Source organism: Rutilus rutilus, assembly GCF_951802725.1.
Source record: "Rutilus rutilus genome assembly, chromosome: 18".
Lineage (NCBI taxonomy): Eukaryota > Metazoa > Chordata > Actinopteri > Cypriniformes > Leuciscidae > Rutilus > Rutilus rutilus.
The window spans coordinates 8,272,008-8,281,181 of record NC_140231.1 but is presented as its reverse complement, the minus strand read 5'-3'; positions in this window follow the sequence as shown (position 1 = coordinate 8,281,181).

Sequence of the window (9,174 nt, the reverse complement as noted above, 5' to 3'; positions counted from 1 at the left end):
CCCCATCATAACCATTCTAATCCTAAGGTCTAAAAGGGACATAGAGGGAACTTACTGAGGCTGAATTTGGGGGCACTTGATTTTCCAAGGATCGTACCGGCCTTGGTAGATTGAATAAATTTGAATGCTGGCCGGCCCTCGTTCTAACCGACCGGCGTAACCAAAGTTCTGCCCGTTCCGGCTCGGATTCTCGTTCTAGGTGATCGTGGGAGCCAGGGGCTAGCTCTAGGGGGCCTGATGAATCAAGTCCCTGCTCCACTGGACACTGGAAATCTGGGGGATCAGTGACTTCAGTTAAACACTGGTCCAACTTCAGCTCACTGCTGGACCTCCCTCCTGGGCTACATGTAAAACCACAGTCTCCTCTTCTGACATTTCCTCTTCCTCAGCTAATGGTCTCTGATGGCCATACTCTGGCAACAATCCTGCTGGAGGGGGGTTATTTACCTCACCCTCGCTTTTATCCAAGGGTACATACCCATCAGGAAGCTCTCGCAAATCCGAGCGGTGGACATTCTTCACGTGTGCCGTTGTGTCTTGCTGTCTTACCTTATACACAGTGCCTACCGCATCCAAACACTCTACCACCTCATACACCTTGGAGCCCCACACATCTTGGATCTTATGCCGGCCTGGGAAATGATTCTTACACAGAACCAACGTACCAACTGGCAAAATAGGCACAGACTCTGGATGGTGACGTGCTCGCTGGGCTGCTGCCACCCCCAGCTGTTCCCTAGCCTTTACATATACAGAGGCCAAATGGTTCCGATGACTCACCACCCAATCTTGGGCAGTCACTGGAGTACCTTCTTCCTCCATCCCTAAAAGGGCATCCACGGGAAGCTTTGGCTTCTGGCCAAACATTAATTCGTAAGGAGAGTAGCCCGTGGATTGATGGGCGCAGGTATTATAGGCAATAAGTAACTGAGGTAAAGACTGCGGCCATACTCTTTTCTTTTCAATGGGCAAAGTACGCAATAGATCATGCAAAGTGCGATTAAACCTTTCACACTGCCCATTTCCCTCGGGATGATATGCTGTAGTCCTACTCTTCTGAACCCCATATAGGTGGCACAGTTGTTTAAGCAATTCTCCTTCGAAATTCCGCCCTTGATCCGAATGGATGCGTTCTGGCACCCCATAAACATAGAACCACCTCTCCGTCAGGATGCGGACCACAGTACTCGCCTTTTGATCTCGAGTTGGATAAGCTTGGGTAAATTTAGAAAACACGTCAGTAACTACAAGCACATTCTCACATCCGTTACTTGCCCGATCCAAAAGTGTAAAATCAATTGCGAGAATTTCCAAGGGCTTTGAAGCCATCAAATGCCCCATGGTTGTACGAACTTTAGGGCGTAACGCTCGCATTTGATACACCATTGCTCAACATCATGGCGCAGATTAGGCCAAAAACATCTCTCCCTCACCAAGGTGGTTGTCCTCTCTATACCTTGATGCCCGTGATGGTCATGAAGGCCCTCCAACACTTCCTTCCTTAAAACCCCAGGCAATAAAACCTGAAGCACTCTAACCTTTCCTGGACCCAAGAAGACTTCCCTATACAAAACTCCATCCACCTGTCAAACACGTTTCCACTGGCGAACAAGCTCCATTACTTCCCTAGACTCCCTAACCCTTTCATAACGAGTAGGGACCACTCCTCTTTGCCAATATTTCAGAAATGCAGCAATATGCATGTCTGCCGCCTGAAGAGCTTGCATATCTGCCTTCTCACGAGAGGGCAGGGCAGCTATTTCTGAAGCTAGAGTACAGTTCAAAGCAGAGCTCAAACACTGAACTAATGAAAGTTCATGAGGCAAGGTTATACCAGAAGCAATTTCCCTGAGCCTTTTAGGAGCTGGATTCACAGGCAGGCGGGAGAGTGCATCCGCATTGCGATTGGCTGTACCAGCACGATATTTCAGCTCAAAATCAAACAACGCCAACTGTGATGCCCACCGCTGCTCTACGGCAGCCAACTTGGCAGTCTGCACGTAACTCAAAGGATTGTTATCCGTGAACACCACGAACTTTACACCCAGCAAGTATTCCCGAAACTTCTCGGAGACAGCCCACTTAAGGGCCAAGAGCTCCAGTTTCATTGAACTGTAGTTTAACATATTTCTTTCTGCAGGGCGCAGGCTCTGACTGGCGTAAGCGATAGGCCTCCGCTGCCCCTCCTGAGACAAGACCGACCTGACTAGCATCTATCTCTAACACGAATGGTTTAGCGAAATCAGCATAGCCTAAAACTGGGGCCTCTACCAGTGACTTCTTCAAAGCCACAAAGGCATTCTCCACAACTTCTGTCCATCGTCCTTCCAGCAGAGTATTAGTGCCTGAACTCCGCTTCTTTCCCTTACCTTGGAGCTCCCCTACTAATCTGTGTAGAGGTGCTGCTAATTGAGCAAAACCCTCTACAAACCTTCTGTAGTATGATGCAAAACCCAAAAAGGAGCGTAACTCCAAAAGATTACTGGGTCGCTTTCCAGTTGGCTACAGCACTGATTTTCTCTGGGTCAGTGGACACTCCCTGGGAGGAAATTATGTGACCAAGATACTTAACCCTTTCTTGGAAAAAATGGCATTTTTGGAACTTCAATTTCAGATTATTTTGTCGAAGACGCCCCAAAACCATCTCCAACCGCTGAAGATGTTGTTCAAAAGAACCAGAAAAGATGACAATGTCATCCAAATATAATAGAAGGGACTGGAAACGTTGATCACCGAAAATCCTCTCCATAAGCCTCTGGAAAGTACTGGGTGCATTGCACAAACCAAAAGGCATTCGATTGTATTCAAAGAGGCCAAAAGGAGTGCAGAAAGCAGTCTTCTCCTTATCCCGTTCAATCACTGGAACTTGGTTGTACCCACTCGCCAAGTCAAGAGTAGAAAACCACTTAGCACCTGTTAGCGCATCAAGCGATTCCTCAATCCTTGGAAGTGGGTAAGCATCTTTCCGTGTTTTTGCATTGAGTTGGCGGTAATCAACACAAAGACGGATACTCCCATCTTTTTTTTGCACTATCACAATAGGTGATGAGTAGGGACTACAACTAGGCCGAACTACACCCTGTTCAAGCAGCTCACTAATATGAGTTTTGACTTGCTCATACTGAGAGGGGGGCAACCGACGATAACGCTGCCGAATAGGAGCATTGTCTAGCACTGGAATCTCATGTTGGACTAGGTGAGTACACCCCAAGTCACCCTCTTTTTTACTAAACACGGAATTAAAACGGTTCAAAAGGCATTTAGCCTGCTGAGACTGTGCAGCAGATAACGAAGGCCATGACGCCACTACCCCTGCCTCCATGACCTGATTACAACTCACCATATTCGCACTCTCTTCCAAATCAGGTTCCAGAGCTGACTGTAGATTGACCCTATACAGCTGGCCTAAAAAAGTTTTTGGCCTAAGCCATTGGTCCTTCTCTCCCAAATTTACTACAGGAACATGAACTACACCCTGCTCTACAGGTAATAAACACTTTGAGATAAGGATATTCGCAGGTAGTGCACCTTCCTCACCTATTGGGGGCTCCAAGAATACAGAAGTAATAACACGTGCCCATAGGAACCCATTGAAGGGAACCCGCTGGCACTCGTATAGCCGATCCTGCCCTTACAACTGCCTTCCCTAAGAACCCAGACTCAGCAGTAAGAGCTAGACTTTGGCACTCCAAAAGGGCCTGCTTCCACTCCTTCCCCGCTTGCTTAACCGTGGGGGAGGAAAATAAACGCTCTTCATGTTGACAGAAAAGCTCTTGATAGCAACAGTTCAAAACATTCATGCCCAAAAGACCTGGGACTGCAAGCTTTTGTTGCCGTATAAGAGGATCTAGTGGATCTCTCATAATTAGTATCCCCATTTTAGGGAGAATTTTACCCAAAACCTCAACTTCCAGCTCCAAGTAGCCACAATAGGGAATGTCCAGCCCATTAGCAGCCTTCAACCGTAACCAGCTACAAGGTTTCAAACATTCCCTGATATGCAATGGAAATGCAGACTCAAAGAAGCTCTCTGTGACCATTGACACCATCGATCCAGTGTCCAGTAAGCAGGGAGTTTTCACACCCCCAAAACAAACTTCCACTATAGGGCACTGCCCAATAAGTTGGACCAAATCTTCCTCCAATACCCCTTTAGAGCCAGAAAAAAAAAACCTCTGGTGTCAAGCTCCCAACACCAGAGGGTGCTAGTTTCCCGGCTGCACTGGGATTTCCTGTACAACCGTTTGACCTTGCACATGAGATGACTGTCCCTGGCCAATTCCTACCCCCTCTCTCACACTCACGTGCATGCCTGCTAAGTCAGATCTGCAGAACCTTGCAATATGACCAGCTTTATTGCAACGCATGCAGATTGGCTTACCATCGGCTTGGAAACGGGCAGAACTCGGCCGGGAGCCAACAGCACCCCCTACAGGATTTGATGGATTTATACTCAAGTGCTTCAAAATAGCATCCAGCTGCGCCTGTTGTTTACGGAGACAATCTTTAAGCTCGCCCAATTCATTAGTGGATTCAGAGGAAAATCGATTTGACCTATACGTATCCACCACCTGAATGTCCGCAGCGCAAGAATGAGCTCGAGGTCTTACACTAGAGGTGTCTCCCTCGTCTGCCCACCGTATAGCCTCAGCACAAACCTCCAGGAATGACATCTCAGCATTTAACCGCACCTGTCGTTTCAGCTCCCTGCGAAGGGTATTATCACGCATATGTTCAATAAACTGATCACGTAATGTGTGGTCTGGGTTACAAATACCTGTCAAGTTCTTACGTTTCATTGCCTCCATTAGAGCCATGAGGGCGTGCGAGTATTCACGGAGCGATTCTCCCTCCAGCTGGCGACGTTGAAAAAACTGCTTCTGCAAACCAACCAAAGACTGAGAACAACCATACATATCAAGCAAGATTGTACAGATTTTTTCAGGATCATCCCTATCACTAGAGGTTTACTGTGTACTGTAAACTTTACTGTTAAATTGTCGACCAAATTGACTACGCCACCCCCACGTTCTGGGATGGGGGACCCCAACAACAATCTCTTTGCACAGGCAGTTCAAATAAATGATCTAGAAGCCAGAGTACAAAAATAGTTGATTAATGCTGGGTACACACCAAAAGATAATCGGGCTGATTTTGGGCCGATTTCCCCCCTTCCGACAATCCTAGCTGTGTCCCGATTATCTTGATGGTTTAACAGATTATTTTATCAGATTTTCCCTTGGTGTGAGGTGTGTTAAGAGTGTCCGAACCTGCTCGGAAGAACGTCGGAGCCGCTCCGATCGCGAATCGTAAATATTAAACATGTTTAATATTTACGATCAGAAATCCTGATGTGTGGGGGGAACCCCGAGGACAAACGCGCGCACGCTCTGGAGATCATCACGTGAAACAAAACAATATCCAATCAGAAAGCGAGATGATGGAAGACAGGTGCTGCGTTCCAGTCCAAAATTGTCATGCCCTTCACTCGCTAACTTCCCTCCGTCTCTTTCACTCGGATGTACGTCTTTGCTTACGTTGCACGAGTGCCCACTACTGGCGGAAACTGCAATGGGCTGAACTGGAACGTCCTAAGCCCTTGATCACTTGGAATCAGCTATGGAGTTGATTTATTATTTACATTTTTTTTTCCTTTAAGAATTTGTTTAATGCAGCACCCAAATGTTTATATGTGTGTATGGGTTGTTTTAAATAAAAAAAAAATCTAATTAATATATCATAGAGTTGTCTGTTGTGGTGGTGATTCTGTGTCTGCTGTTGACTGCTGTTGTCTGCTGTGGTGACGTCACAATCGTACTGCATTGTGGGACATATAGGTACCTGAAGTGTACATTTGAAGTAGACTCGCTCCCTCGGTCAAAATCGAGGGAACAAGGGTCTGTCCATAAAAACTTCCCTCGTCCACTTCACGAAGTGGAACGCACTTCAAAATGGCGGCAGGGATTCCCCGAGGGGAAGTGCTGAAGTTCGCAAGTGCGTGTCTAAAAGTGGACTGGAACGCAGCAAGGGTCATTCTCTCTCTCTCTCACACACACACACACACTTGCAGGAAGCTTAATGTTAAGATTTAGTATTCATAAGTGTAAATTTCGAGGAAACAAGCCTTTGTTTTTCATTTTAAGTGCAGAAATTTTACAATACCTAAACACAATTGGGTTTGAAAAATAAGAAAGCTGCAAAGTGCGTTTCAATCTGTAAACATTTTCAAATTTTTGTTTAACTTTTAAGTTTGTCACTGTTTATGTATATGTCTTTTTATGTTTGTTTATCGGCTTTACTCTTTGTACCCCCCTGACTGTAGGCTAATTGTAATTCAGAAAAAAAAAAAAAAAAAAAAAGATAAAAAAAGAAAAAAAAAGAAGAAGCTGAGTGTTAAGGGTTCAGTGAGGTTCTATAGAGGGATTAAATAACTTTTTCTAAAGAGACAATAAATCCAATAAAGAATAAATAAAGACAATAAAGAATGAATATATTTCTGTATAAAAGGTTATATACAATGGTAGGTACAATGTTTTTTTCACGTGAATTTTCTGTGAAAATCATTCCACTATCGCAATTTCTTCCTGCATGTTGTCCGTCATGCTTATTCTGAAGTCTCACGATATTTTGCGAGATTTCCTGTGTTCATAGTCGAGACCCTGGTTGAAAATCTGTTTGTGTGGCACACCACACACTATAGGAGCAAAACGCTTAAATCTAGGATTTTTTGTCCTCATGTTTGTGGTCTGTCACATTTTGAAAATCTTATAAGATGTCAAAAATCTTTTGGTGTGTACCCAGCATTACTTTATTAAATGACAAGTACCGTTCTTCTCTTGTGACTGAAATGACTTGGTTGGTAACAATGTTATTCATAACACAAACAAACTAAAGAAAAACAAACAAACCACAACAATTCAACTTCACTCCAAATGAACTTAAAGTAAACTTAACCAAAATAATTCTCAAAAGAAATGAAAACAATGCTCCAAACAAATCGGAATCAAATTAAAAGAATACAATTAAAGAAATAAATCAATCAATCTAAAATTCAGATTAATTAAAGACAAATCATAATTTAGATCAAATGATGAAGAAAAGACAATGATTAGAATGACACTCAAAATAACACAAATCAACCAGGAATCATAAAATGGGAATTACACCACATGGGAGGAACAAATCAAACCAAAGAAAATCTAAATCAATCAAACCATAATATGTAAAACACACAACCCAACAAGACCTCCCATACAGTGATATACCACTCAATAAGACAGGCAGACCTCGCAGAAAAATGAACGCCACAAAAATCAAAGTATAACAAATAAACAAAAAAAATAAAGCAACCAAATCCCAAGTTCGGTGGGGAAAAAAACGATGGCCACTTGCCAAGAGAGGTTTTGACGTTGCTGATACGCTAAGGCTCACTTAATAGATGATTAAGATGCATCAGCCTCAATGAAAGGCAAAAGTGTAGCAACGCAGTCGTAGCTCGGCCAACTAATAATGCTCGTCAGGTGGCCGAAGCCAAGCGCAAATGGCACACGCACTAGGTTCTCACATCAGTCATTGGTGCATGAGAAATCTCTGAATTGTCGGACACAGTGGGTCAAACTGTTCTTTCAACGCGCCAGCAGAGGAAGAAATACAAACTCGCTCATCGAGCGTAAAACGAGAGCAAACTCTGTTTCCTTGACGCCCGCGAGACTTTCAACGCAGCCTGCCCATTACGTCATCTGCCCACTTAAAGGCGCAACATACTCATTCCGGTTACACATAGATAGATTCAGTTTCAATGTATATTACACACCAGAGAGATTACACAAGTGGTTTTTATTCAGAATGTTGCCCTATGATTTAAAGTAGAAACTGATACATTATCTTTTGGGCTTATTCATCTATATGTTTTGGGCATGTAAAAAACTTAAAACCTCTTGGGAAAATATATATATACTATTAACAAAACTTCAATTTGATCCAAGATTTATTTTATTAGAGTACAAATCAGTCTAGCAACTTGAACAGAGGGTAAATTTACGTTTTAAAGAACAGAAAAAATAAAACAAGAGGATAATAAGAAAAATCTAAATGAAACCTCTTTCTACAAAATAGAACTCTAAGTAATTGGATTATATGATCAAATGAATTGAATTAATTAATTACAGAACAATGCATATTTATTCTTTGGATGCCGGGCTAAATGAGTAAACACTGTTACTGAATTCCTAACATGGGACAGACCCTCAGTCAGTCACCTCTCAGTCAGAGACCAAACACAAATGCCTGTAACTTTAATATCCCATGCTAGATGCTAGAAAAAAAATAAAAAAATAATAATGTATAGAGATACTTTCTATCTCTATAGAAATGGAGGGGTACTTTCCATAAGATCATCTCTCAATGCAAATCAAACTAGCTATTAGGCTAACTGAAATAAAACCATGCCAATCTCTAGGTATGGTGAAGGCTATGTGATGATGTGGGGCTATTTTAATTCCAAAGGCCAAGGGAACTTTATCAGGATGCATAGTATCCTAAAAAAAAAAAAAAAAAAAAAAAAAAAACTTTAAAAAAAAAATCTGCCTGCCTCTATGGGAATTTAACATAGGGGTGTCCAGACTTATGCACCCTGTATTTTAAGGAAGAACATTTATTTATTTACGATACATTATTCATTCACGAAGAAAATTGGTGTCCTTAAAGGTTGGATTTTTCCACATTTTTTAAATTAAGGCATTAAGTTCAATTTCCAAAAGATGATTTTTTATTCCTCTTTTTAGTCAACTTTAGCATGGGTGTCTAAACTTATGCATAGCACTGTATATATATATATATACAGTGAGGAAAATAAGTATTTGAACACCCTGCTATTTTGCAAGTTCTCCCACTTGGAAATCATGGAGGGGTCTGAAATGGTCATCGTAGGTGCATGTCCACTGTGAGAGACATAATCTAAAAAAAAAATCCAGAAATCACAATATATGATTTTTTAACTATTTATTTGTATGATACAGCTGCAAATAAGTATTTGAACACCTGTCTATCAGCTAGAATTCTGACCCTCAAAGACCTGTTAGTCTGCCTTTAAAATGTCCACCTCCACTCCATTTATTATCCTAAATTAGATGCACCTGTTTGAGGTCGTTAGCTGCATAAAGACACCTGTCCATC